Source organism: Terrapene carolina, unplaced genomic scaffold (assembly GCF_002925995.2).
Source record: "Terrapene carolina triunguis isolate 2854851 unplaced genomic scaffold, T_m_triunguis-2.0 Scaffold34684, whole genome shotgun sequence".
Lineage (NCBI taxonomy): Eukaryota > Metazoa > Chordata > Testudines > Emydidae > Terrapene > Terrapene triunguis.
In genome coordinates this window covers 1-12,717 of record NW_020699035.1, presented here as the reverse complement: position 1 = coordinate 12,717, position 12,717 = coordinate 1, and the positions used below count along the sequence as shown (strand labels likewise).

The 12,717-nt window shown below is 50.3% G+C and overlaps 2 non-coding genes across 2 annotated transcripts; both read left to right on the top strand.

Moving 5' to 3' along the window:
• Positions 1-1,513: 1,513 nt before the first annotated feature.
• On the top strand, positions 1,514-1,586 carry TRNAV-AAC. Its single transcript has one exon. It is a non-coding gene; the product is annotated as a tRNA-Val (tRNA).
• Positions 1,587-8,424: 6,838 nt separating this feature from the next.
• On the top strand, positions 8,425-8,497 carry TRNAF-GAA. The gene has a single exon. It is a non-coding gene; the product is annotated as a tRNA-Phe (tRNA).
• Positions 8,498-12,717: the final 4,220 nt, after the last annotated feature.

Below are 12,717 nucleotides of genomic sequence, written 5' to 3'. Positions count from 1 at the left end.
ACGCATTTGCTCCAACCCCTCAGACAGAGACAAACACCTACAAGATCTCTATCAAGCATTTTACAACTACAATACCCACCTGCTGAAGTGAAGAAACAGATTGACATAGCCAGAAAAGTACCCAGAAGTCACCTACTAAAGGACAGGCCCAACAAAGAAAGTAACAGAATGCCACTAGACGTCACCTTTAGCTAAAACCTCTCCTGGGCATCATGAAGGATCTACAACCTATCCTGAAGGACAGGGCCACCTGGGGGGGGGCAAGTGGGGGAATTTGGCCCAGGCCCCCACAAGAATATAGTATTCTATAGTATTGCAACTTTTTTTTATGGAAGGGGCCCCCGAAATTGCTTTGCCCTAGGCCCCCTGATTCCTCTGGGTGGCCCTGCTGAAGGACGATCCCTCACTCTCACAGATCTTGGGAGACAGGCCAGTCCTTGCTTACGGATAGCCCCCCAACCTGAAGCAAATACTTACCAGCAACCACACAACAAAAACACTAACCAAGGACCTATCCTTGCAACAAAGCCCGTTGCCAACTCTGTCCGCATATCTATTCATGGGACACCATCATAGGACTGAATCACATCAGCCACACTATCATTGTGGCTCATTCACCTTCACATCTACCAATGTGATATATGCCATCATGTGCCAGCAATGCCCCTCTGCCATGTACATTGGCCAAACCAGACAGTCTCTACATAAAAGAATAAATGGACACAAATCAGACGTCAAAAATTATAACATTCAAAAACCAGTCAGAGAACACTTCAATCTCCCTGGTCACTCCATTACAGACCTAAAAGTCGCAATATTACAACAAAAAAACTTCAAAAAGAGACTCCAATGAGAGACAGCTGAATTGGAATTAATTTGCAAACTGGACACCATTAAATTAGGCTTGAATAAAGACTGGGAGTGGATGGGTCATTACACAAAGTAAAACTATTTCCCCATGTTTATTTCCCCCCTACTGTTACTCGCACCTTCTTGTCAACTGTTGGAAATGGGCCATCCTGATTATCACTCCAAAAGGTTTTTTTTCTCCTGCTGATAATAGCTCAGCCTAACTGATCACTCTCATTATAGTGTATATGGCAACACTCATTTTTCATGTTCTCTGTGTAGATATATATATATATATATCTTCCTACTGTATTTTCCACTGCATGCATCCAATGAAGTGGGTTTTAGTTAAATTTGTTAGTCTCTAAGGTGCCACAAGTACTCCTCATTCTTTTTGCAGATAAATTAATGGAGGTTAAGTCCATTAATGGCTATTAGCCAGGATGGGTAAGGAATGGTATCCCTAGCCTCTGTTTGTCAGAGGGTGGAGATGGATGGCAGGAGAGAGATCATTTGATCATTACCTGTTAGGTTCACTCCCTCTGGGGCACCTGGCATTGGCCACTCTTGGCAGACAGGATACTGGGCTGGATGGACCTTTGGTCTGACCCAGTATGGCCATTCTTATGTTCTTGTGAAGGGAGAGGCAAAGCACTGCAACAGAGTTTCTGTAGTGTAGTGGTTATCACATTTGCCTAACATGCAAAAGGTCCCTGGTTTGAAACCAGGCAGAAACATGGTGGCTTACTTTTCCCAGCTCCCCTAGTTGTCCAGCAAGGTGCTCCTACTGCTGCCATTGCCCTGTCCCTGCAATAACCCCAACCTCTACATGACAGAGGGTGGTGAAATGAACTGAGAAAAGCCTTGGCATCAGCAGGGGAAAGCTAGAGGATCTAGACCAGTCACCCTTTGAAGCCTTGTGACTTGGTCTCCTCTGCCCAGGGAGTTTGGCCTACAGAGACCTGCTCTTCGTGCTGGCCTCCTTTGCATGACTTGCCAAAGAGAGGCAGGAATTGGGCGAAAGAGGAAAGTCATGCTGAGGAAGGCACAGCAGAAGCTCAGTGGTGTTAGTAGAGCGCCACCAGTTGTTCTGCAAAGCCTGGGGAGGTGTGGTTGTCTGCTGGGAGGTAGAATCATGTGCCTGCCTCTTGGCTTCCCAGGGATGGCTACTGGCAGCGCAGGAGAAGGAGGATGGTTCTTGGTGAAAGGAAGACAAGCAAAGCTATGGGAGGAAATTTGGGTGCGGGATGTGGGCTCTGCGCTGGTTGGGGTGGTGGAGGGGTGGTGCTTACCCTGGGCACTGCAGCTCCCAAAGTGACCGGTACACACAACCCTCCGGCAGCAGCTCCTCAGTGGGCGGGGCCAGGGGGGTCTCTGTGTGCTGCTGCCCCCAGAGCTACCTTTGGCTGCAGTTCCTGACCAATGGGAGCTGCGGAGTTGGTACTCAGGGCAGGGACAGCACATCGAGACACTCCCCCCGCCTTAGGGGATACTGGGACATGCCAGCCACTTCTGGGAGCGGCATGGAGGGATGGAGGTAGAGTGGGCAGGGAGCGACCTTAGTGCTGCTGGCACATCTCTGCACACCCAATGGGGGAGGGGAGCAGAGGGCCTTCATGCGCAGTGTACAGAGCTGTCTCTCCTCCCAGTGGGGTCTAATACAGGAGTGGGTGGGTGGGTAGGGTATTTTGGCCTGCAAGGTGCAGCAGGTCAGACTAGATGATCACACTGGTCCCTTCTGACCATAAAGGCTCTGAGTCTAAAAGGGAGAGGGAAGTAAAAGATTTTTTTTTTAAATAAACCAAATATTGTAATCCAAGGATGACTCCAACAACTCACCATATAGTCCCTCCCATTTCTTCTACAACTGACCTGCTGGGATTTGGGACATTCATTCTCTCATTCTATTAATAAACTGATACAATGTAACTGAAATTAAACCAATTCCCAGCACAGAAAACATCATATCACTGCATTGGCTGGGAATTGAACCCAGGTCAACTGCTTAAAAGGCAACTATGCGCACCACTATACCACCAATGCATGCAGAGAAAGTACCTCTCCTATGTGCCACTTATGCTTGCCAAATGACTCACACACACCCCAAAACTAAGGAGCTGGTTGGAGAGGCTGGAGGCAGCCTGTCATCTGTGAGCAGAAACAGGTTCCTAGAGTGACTGATGGATGGGGACATGGGCTCTACCTCCCAGCCTTAGGTAGTGCCAACCTCATCTCTGCCCTTAGAGAAGGGAAATGAAAATAGATGACCATAATGACAAATTTTACCCCAGAAGGAAGGAGACAGCTCCTTTAAAAGCACATTTTTTGTTGGTTCCTGCTACGTACAGATGGTTTTGTGGCTGATGATGCCAATCCTTGGGCTCTGCCCGGATAAGGAACGATTCAAGCTGTCACTCAAGTGAAGAGGGGAGATGATTTTTTTGACAGGGACGGCTGCCTCGTCTTAAGGGTGTTTGTCGGTCACCTTCTAATCTAGTGGGTGCTTGGTACATGCAGGCAGCCCCCGCTCCTGGGTCTCTCCCGAGGAAATAAAGTTTCTACACAAAAGACCAAAGCTTTTCACCAAAAGGAGGGAAAGGAAATGGCCACAAGATGGAACAAGGACATAAGGAATGTAACGCAACCCTGTTCTTAGGGGTAATCCATTATTTTTTGTCAAGGTCCAAAATTGTTGTTCAAGGTCTAGTTAAGGTCCAGACTCCAGCATAAATAATAATAAAAAATAACAATAATGATGATGATAAGTAAATAAAAAGATTTTGGGGTCCATTCAAGAGCGATTTGGCCCACCGTCTGCCTATTGATTACCCTGCATTGACTCTGAGAGATGATTTATCTCCACGCTCTTGGATTTGAAGAGCTGATTAGTTTTACCCTTGGTATTCCAGGGTAACAAGCCATGTTATCGATAGTGACACTAGGATTGAAGGATTATATCGTATTATAAAAAACTGTAAATAAAGATGTCGTCTGAACGTGAGTGTTCTGTAATGAAAGGCTGGTTCCCCCAGTTCAATTCCAAATGCTCTGCTAGAAATGCCCCCTGGGATCCCAGCACTCCCCAGCAAGAGTGAAAGGAGAAACCCCCAGCTCTGCATGTAGCTCCAGGCTGATTCATCAGGGGTAGGGGGAATTGACTTCTTTGCTGCTGAGAACGGAGCCAGGGCAGTTCTCTGGGAATCAAGGTGCCCAGCCTGACCCAGCTGCTCCATTGCCCCCTGGGGCCCTGCAGGCTTAGACTGTTCCTGAGGACAGGCAGCTGCTCAGGGAGCTTTCCTGGTGTAGCTGGCAGTGCAGGAATATCCCACTCTAAGGGCCTGAGTTCAGCCATCGGGAAAGGCAGCAGCTTTGCTCCCTTCTTCTAAACAGAACTCCAAGACCGTGGTTCTCAGCCAGGGGTCCAGAGCCCCCTGGGGGGCAGCGAGCTGGTTTTGGGGGAGGGTGGGGAGTCCGCCAAAATAAACCAGAAAGCAGGGCCAGTGTTAGACTCGCTGGCGCTCGGGGCAGAAATCTGAAATCTGAGCCCTTCCGCCTGGGACTGAAGCTGGAGCAACTTTACTTTGTGGCAAGTATCAGAGGGGTAGCCGTGTTTGTCTGGCTCTGTAAACAGCAACAAAGAGTCCTGTGGCACCTTATAGACTTTGTGGGGGGCTCCTGTGTTGTGGGGTCCTATGCTATTGCTCTTCTGGCTTCCCCCTAACGACAGCCCTGGCTTTTAATCTACTGGACATGCAGAAAAGCAGTTGTTGTGGCACAGGTGGGCTGTAGAGTTTTTATACCATGTTGGGTGGGGGGCACAGAAAGAAAAAGGTTGGGAACCCCTGCTCCAGGGAATCCCAGAGAATAAAGACTCAATCTGACTCAGTGGTGCCAACTCTCAAGATTTTGTCGCGAGTCTCATGAGAATTGTTTTCCTTAATGTCCCAGCTTCTGGAGTCAAGTGGAGATGTGATGATTTCAGCCTTTGCTCTTAAAGACACAGTATCTTTCTAGCCCTTGCGGCTGTGGAGAAAGATTCAAAATGGGACCCCTGTGCACTTTCAGGGCTCATCAAGCAGAAGGTAAATAAAAAAGATCCCCAAATTGATTAACTTTACATAATCTCATGATTTTAAACCCAATCTCATGATTTTTGGTGAGCCTGACTCAGGATTTTTGAACGTTTGAGGTTGGCCATTCTGCAGACTGAGAGCTGGGCACAGTCCTTCACATCCAACGCACCCAGACTTCTCTAAAGCAATAACTCTTTCTTCTCCTTCCTGCCGCTGTAATGCAGCTGGGAATCCCCATTCCTAGATGTGCTTTTCCACAGACAGTGAATTCCCCACAGGGCTGAGTCCCCACAGGGCTGTTCCGGGGTCTCCAATCCCCCACCCCAGGACAGACGGGGCAGTAACCTCACATCACCCCTTTGTGACTCCCAGGGACCCTGCAGGGACAGCAGCCTCATGCTGGGCCCTAGGGTGCCCCCAAAGCACCTGGGGGGAGGGGTCAGTTCAACCCCCCAGGTGACCTGCTGCCTCGAGGTGACCATATCCTCATATCCCCTTCCCCTCACAGAGACACTCCATAGCCCTCCCGCTCACAGCCCCTCCCTTCACACTGACACCCTCATGGACCCTCCCCTCACAGAAACACTCCATAGCCCTCCCCCTCACATCCACTCCCTTCACACTGACACCCCCTGGACCCTCCCTCTTACAGCCCCTCCCCCTCACAGAGACACTCCATAGCTCTCCCCCTCACACCCTCTCCCCTTCACACTGACTCCCCCATGGGCCCTCCCCATCACAGCCCCTCCACCTCACACTGACTCCCCCATGGACCCTCCCCTTACAGCCCCTCCATTCCAAATTTCTTGTCTGGGCCCAATCTTTTTGTCAGGTATAGTCCTTGTTCCAGCTCAGGTGGTAGCTAATGGATTTCTCATGACTGCAGCCACCTTTCTTCTGTTCCACCCCCTTATATAGCGTTCGTACAAGGCAGGAATCTTTTGTCTCTCTCCTGGGGAAAAGCCCCAGGTTTAAGATGGATTCCTGTACCAGGTGACATGGTCACATGTCCTGTGAGACCACAAGCCTTTATTCTTCCTTGCCTGACACAGATGGTGCAGGACAGAGCCATATACAGTCAATTGTCCTGGTTAATGGGAACCTTCAAGATTCCAAACCACTATTAATGGCCCACACTTTGCATAATTACAACAGGACCTCAGAGTTATATTTCATATTTCTAGTTTCAGTACAAGAATGATAGGTTCATACAAATAGGATGAAAACACACAGTAGATTATAAGCTTTGTAATGATACCTTACAAGAGACCTTTTGCATGAAGCATATTCCAGTTATATTATATTCACACTTATCAGCATATTTTCATAAACTCATATGAAGTGCAATGTCACAGCAGGGAAAGGGTTTTACTGCAGCACCTGGGAGCAGTTGAGTTTCATGTTCAGGCTGTGGTATGAGTTCCCCCAGGTTTCTCGTAAGCACACAGGGCCCTTAGCGGGTGCTCTCGATACAGGAATGGTCCAGATACGATAAAGTGATGGGGATTGCATTTTCCTTTTTTATTTTTGTATTTCCAATGACATTTCTGTTTGTGATTTCATTTTGCTTTTTCTAACTGTGTTTTCTCCTGGATTTTATATTTAACTAAAAAAGAATAAGGCCTCAGGGCACCGGATGGAGGAGCAGGCTGGGGCTAGGACTGCTAGGAGAGCGAGAGTAGCGGATCCTCCCTGCCAGAAAAAATTGACCCCACAGAGTCCTCCCTGCCAGAAGTCAACAAAGGTCAAGGGGTCCCCTGCTGGTCCCATGGTGTAAGGGCCAGCACTCAGGGCTTTGAATCCAGCAATTGAAGTTCAAGTCTCAGTGGGACCTTGGGCTCCTTTGGTTGCCAGCTAACCATACTGGGATTTCCAAAACTTCATCTTGCTTTCTCAAATGACATGGTAGCCTGTCTTTTGCCCGCTAGCTGTTGTGATTTGAGCACAAGAGGGGACGTTTGATCCAGAAGGCTGGCCGTGCCTGGAGTCCTGTAGATAGGGATGTGAGCTGCATTTCCTCTGAGTCCTGAAGCTGGGCTGCAGCCTGGCCTAGGAGGCAGCACTAATGGTTGAACTACTGGCCCAAAGTCACTTGGGCGGTGTTGGTGTTCCCAGGAATGCTGAAGGGCGGGCCTAAGGGAAGGAGGCTTAATACTTCTCCCTATCAGTCAGGGCAGAAGAGGAGGCCTGCAAGAGTGGGCACATTGATGAGCTGGGCCTTCTAGCATTCGGTTGGGGATGAGGTGGGGAACACGAACTGGGAGAAGCGGTTGCTGGCCTGTAAGGAATGGCTTGGCCAGGGCTGGCTTTAGCAAGTGCGGGGCCCAATTCGTGGGGCTTATACTCACCGGGCAGCGCTCCGAGTCTTTGGCGGCACTTTGGATTGCCGTGCTCCAGCCCGGAGAGTGGAGCCGCGGGGCTTGCCGCGCTCCAGCCGGGGAAGCGGGGCCGCGGGCTTGCTGCGCTCTGGCTGGGCGCGCGGCCCTCTTAGGTACGGGGCCCAATTCTGGGGAATTGGGGGAATCGGCCTAAAGCCAGTCCTGGGCTTGGCCAGTGGCGTAAGTGGACCTTGTTATTAGCCTATAAAGTTGTGATGCTCAAGACCTATCTTTTGGCTGTGGGGAATTTCCTCAGCCATTTATTTCCCCCTGCTCCACGACTGCTTCTGAGACCGAACATGATGGCCTTCCACTTCTTGTGGGGCAATAGGATGTCCCTACCAGGTCAGGAGAAGTGTGGCTTTTCTGCCGTATAAGAAGGGGGGTTGGGCCTGGTGGGCTTTGAAGCCTTTTACGGCTCTACTTTTTTGTTTTTCAATTTTCAGTGGGTGGCTGAGCTGGAGGTCAGGTCAGGCCCGAGGGGAATGGCGGGGCAACCACAAAGAATGCAACTGACTCTTCGGATATGGCTGTATGCACCGGGTATGGGATGGCCGATGGTGGTGGAAGGGGGAGGAAATTAGGAAGCCCCCCCTAGTGTTCTTCTACCCCCACCTTACATCCTACAGGATTTTCAGTGGGTGGCTAGGTGGAAGGTGCTTGCAGGATGGCTTCATCCACAACAGTGGCCACCCTCACAGCAGTGGCGGCCACAGCAGCGAGATCCCCACTTCAGGTCAGTCTGAACAGAGGTCAATGTACCACTGGGTGAGACAGGCCAATTTTAGGGAGCTTCCTCTGAAGGTGAGCCACTGTCCCCAGAACTTACTGACAGGAGCTTTAAAGTATTTGCAAATGTGCACGGTCGGCATGTGCAGAGCAAAGGCTGCCCAGGGGCACTATGTCAGGCTCTGGCACCGCTTGAGACAATGGACCATCTTCAGCCACCAGGTAACCCAGGATCTAAGGCAGGAATGGGATGAGGAAAAAAGTCAAGCTTAGCAAGGCAGGCAAATTTCATCTTGCCTTCGTGGGCCACTTGCAATGATGCCCTTTTTGTGTGCCATGGCTGACAAAAACATCCCAGACAGAGAAGCAGCAGGCCAAAAACAGGCCCTTCATGTGTTAAAGTAGCTCAGTTGGGAGAGCGTTAGATCGAAGATCTAGAGGTCCCTGGTTCAATCCTAGGCTTTAGCATACTCTTTGTGTGCAACAGTGGGCTGTTTTCTGGAAGTGCAGCGGTGCCTTTACCCACCACGAGTCCCTCATTTCGGGTTCCCAAGCAAGAAAAGAAAGCGTGGACTTGTGCACTGAGTTGGCCCACCTGATCTTTCTTTCTTCTTTTGCTCTTTCTCAGCAAGGGGAAGAAAAAGAAGCTCTCCTTCAAGCTGGAGTCAGAAGGGCGACGTAAGGATGACTTCCTGAGTGCCGGCTCCAGTCCTTTGCTCTACCAGCTGACCTATTGAAGGGTTGCCGCCACTTTCTCCAGGTTTGCACATCAGTGTGTTCAGAATGGAGAGGGGTAACTAGTGGTGTTCCACAATGGTCAGTCCTAGGACCAATCCTATTCAACTTATTCATAAATGATCTGGAGAAAGGGGTAAACAGTGAAGTAGCAAAGTTTGCGGCCGATACTAAACTGCTCAAGATAGTTAAGACCAATGCAGACTGTGAAGAACTTCAAAGAGATCTCACAAAACTAAGTGATGGGGCAACAAAATGGCAAATGAAATTTAATGTGGATAAATGTCAAGTAATGCACATTGGAAAAAATAACCCCAACTATACATACAATATGATGGGGGCAATTTAGCTACAACTAATCAGGAAAGAGATCTTGGAGTCGTCATGGATAGTTCTCTGAAGACAACCACGCAGTGTGCAGCTGCAGTCAAAAAAAGCAAACAGGATGTTAGGAATCATTAAAAAAAATGATAGAGAATAGGATGGAGAATATATTATTGCCCTTATATAAATCCATGGTACACCCACATCTTGAATACTGCATACAGATGTGGTCTCCTCATTTCAAAAAATATATACTAGCATTAGAAAAGGTTCAGAGAAGGGCAACTAAAATGTTTAGGGTTTGGAATGGGTACCATATGAGGACAGATGAAAGAGACTAGGACTTTTCAGCTTGGAAAAGAGGAGACTAAGGGTATGTCTACACTACAAAATTAGGTCGGATTTATAGAAGCCGGTTTTATAGAAACCGGTTGTATGCAGCCGATTGTGTGTGTCCCCACATAAAATGCTCTAAGTGGATGAAGTCGGCGGACCGCGTCCACAGTACCGAGGCTAGCGTCGACTTCCGGCGCATTGCACTATGGTACCTATCCCACAGTTCCCAGAGTCTCCGGCGCCCATTGGAATTATGGGTTGAGATCGCAATGCCCGAATGATGCAAAGCAGTGCCGCGGGGGGGTCTGGGTACATTGCGTCAGGCCCCTCGCCCGCCGTCACAGCAACGGCAGACAATAGATTCGCGCCTTTTTACCTGGGTTACCTGTGCAGACAACATACCACGCCAAGCATTGAGCCCGCTCAGCTCAGCTCACCGTCACCATATGTCTTCCGGGTGCCGGCAAACGTGGGACTGCATTGCTAAACAGCAGCAGCAGCTTACTGCCTTTTGGCGGTAGACGGTGCAGCATGACTGGTAGCCTTCATTGGCGATCTGGGTGCTGGCAGCCGTGGGGCTGGCAGCCGTGGGGCTGCATTGCACCAGCCCCTTGCCTTTTGGTAGAAGATGGTTTATTACGACTGGTATCCGTCGTCGTCGTACTGCAGTGGCTGTCGATCATGGGCACCCGGGCAGACAATGATGGTTATCAGTCGTAGTATGCTATTTTCTGCCACGCGCCCTGTTGGCTCATTGCACGTTAGCAGAGTCGTAGTATGCTATTTTCTGCCAAGTGCCCAGTATTGTCTGCTAAGCACCCAGAAGAGGCCGATGGCGATCTGGGTGCTGGCAGACATGGGGCTGGCAGACGTGGGGCTAGATTGCTACACAGCAGCAACCCCTTGCCTTTTGGGCAGAAGATAGTATATTACGACTGGTATCCATCATTGTCATACTGCAGTGGGTATCAGATGGTGCAATAGACCTGAAGGCTAACTGCCAAGCGCCCAGTATTTGCGGCCAAGCACCCAGAAAATGCCAAGGGCTATCAGTCATGCTGCACCATCGTCTTAAGATGTAAAAAATAGATTTATTCTGTATTCATTTGCTTCCCCCCTCCCTCCTGCTAAACCCAGGCTTTTGAGTTCAATCTTTGGGGGGGGCCATTCTGTGTGACAGTTGTTTGTGTTTCTCCCTGATGCAAAGCCACCTTTCTTGATTTTAATTCCCTGTACCTGTACGCCATGTCGTCACTCGCCCCTCCCTCCATCCCTCCCTCCCTCCTTCCCCTGGTCCATCAGATACTACTTTCGCGCCTTTTTTCAGACCAGATGCCATAGCTAGCACTGGGATCATGGAGCCCGCTCAGATCACCGCAGCAATTATGAGCACTATGAACACCACGCGCATTGTCCTGGAGTATATGCAGAGCCTCCTGGACATGCCAAAGCAAAACCAGGACCAGCTGAGGAGGAGGCGATTGCAGCGCGGCGACGATAGTGATGAGGAAATTGACATGGACCTCTCACAAGGCACAGGCCCCAGCAATGTGGAAATCATGGTGTTACTGGGGCAGGTTCATGCCGTGGACCGCAGATTCTGGGCCCGGGAAACAAGCACAGACTGGTGGGACCGCATCGTGTTGCAGGTCTGGGACGATGCCCAGTGGCTGCGAAACTTTCGCATGCGTAAGGGCACTTTCATGGAACTTTGTGACTTGCTTTCCCCTGCCCTGAAGCGCCAGAATACCAGGATGAGAGCAGCCCTCACAGTTGAGAAGTGAGTGGCGATAGCCCTGTGGAAGCTTGCAATGCCAGACAGCTACTGGTCAGTCGGGAATCAATTTGGAGTGGGCAAATCTACTGTGGAGGCTGCTGTGATCCAAGTTGCCAGGGCAATGAGAGACCTGGTGATATCAAGGGTAGTGACTCTGGGAAACATGCAGACCATAGTGGATGGCTTTGCTGCAATGGGATTCCCAAACTGTGGTGGGGCGATAGACGGAACCCATATCCCTATCTTGGCACCGGCGCACCAAGCCACCGACTACATAAACCGCAAGGGGTACTTTTCAATGCTGCTGCAAGCCCTGGTGGATCACAAGGGACGTTTCACCGACATCAACGTGGGCTGGCCGGGAAGGGTACATGATGCTCGCGTCTTCAGGCAGTCTCTTCTGTTTCGAAAGTTGGAGGAAGGGACTTTCTTCCCGGACCAGAAAATAACCATTGGGGATGTTGAAATGCCTATCGTTATCCTTGGGGACCCAGCCTACCCCTTAATGCCATGGCTCATGAAGCTGTACACAGGCAGCCTGGACAGTAGTCAGGACCTGTTCAACTACAGGCTGAGCAAGTGCCGAATGGCGGTGGAATGTGCATTTGGGCGTTTAAAAGCGCGCTGGCGCAGCTTACTGACTCGCTCAGACCTTAGCGAAAAGAATATCCCCATTGTTATTGCTGCTTGCTGTGCGCTCCACAATATCTGTGAAAGTAAGGGGGAGACATTTGTGGCGGGGTGGGAGGTTGAGGCAAATCGCCTGGCCGCTGATTACGCGCAGCCAGACACCAGGGCGGTTAGAGGAGCACAGCAGGGCGCGGTGCGCATCAGAGAAGCATTGAAAACCAGTTTTGTGACTGGCCAGGCTACGGAGTGAAACTTCTGTTTGTTTCTCCTTGGTGAACCCTCCGCCCCTCCCTCCCCACCCGGTTAACTCTACTTCCCTGCAAACCAACCACCCCACCCTCCCCTACTACTCTCCCCCCTTCGAGCACCACTTGCAGAGGCAATAAAGTCATTGTTACTTCACATTCATGCATTCTTTATTAATTCAGCACACAACTAGGGGGATAATTGCAAAGGTAGGCCTGGATGGGTGGGGGAGGAGGGAAGGAAAAAGACACAGTGCACTTTAAAACTTTAAAACTTATTGCACTGGAAATCATCTAGGCTGGAGTGATTGGGTGGCCGGAGCCCCCCCACCGTGTTCTTGGGCATCTGGGTGAGGAGGCAATGGGACTTGGGGAGGAGGGCTGTTGGTTACAGAGGGGCTGTAGCGGCGGTCTCTGCTCCTGCTGCCTTTCCTGCAGCTCAATCATACGCAGGAGCATATCACTTTGATGCTCCAGCAGCCGGAGCATCGACTCTTGCTTTCTGATTACAAGTTGACGCCACCTCTCCTCTTCAGCCCGCGTTTCAGCACGCAACTTCTCCTCTTCAGCCCGCGATTCAGCACGCCACCTCTCCTCTCGCTCATATTGGGCTTTTTTAAAATCAGTCATTGACTGCCTCC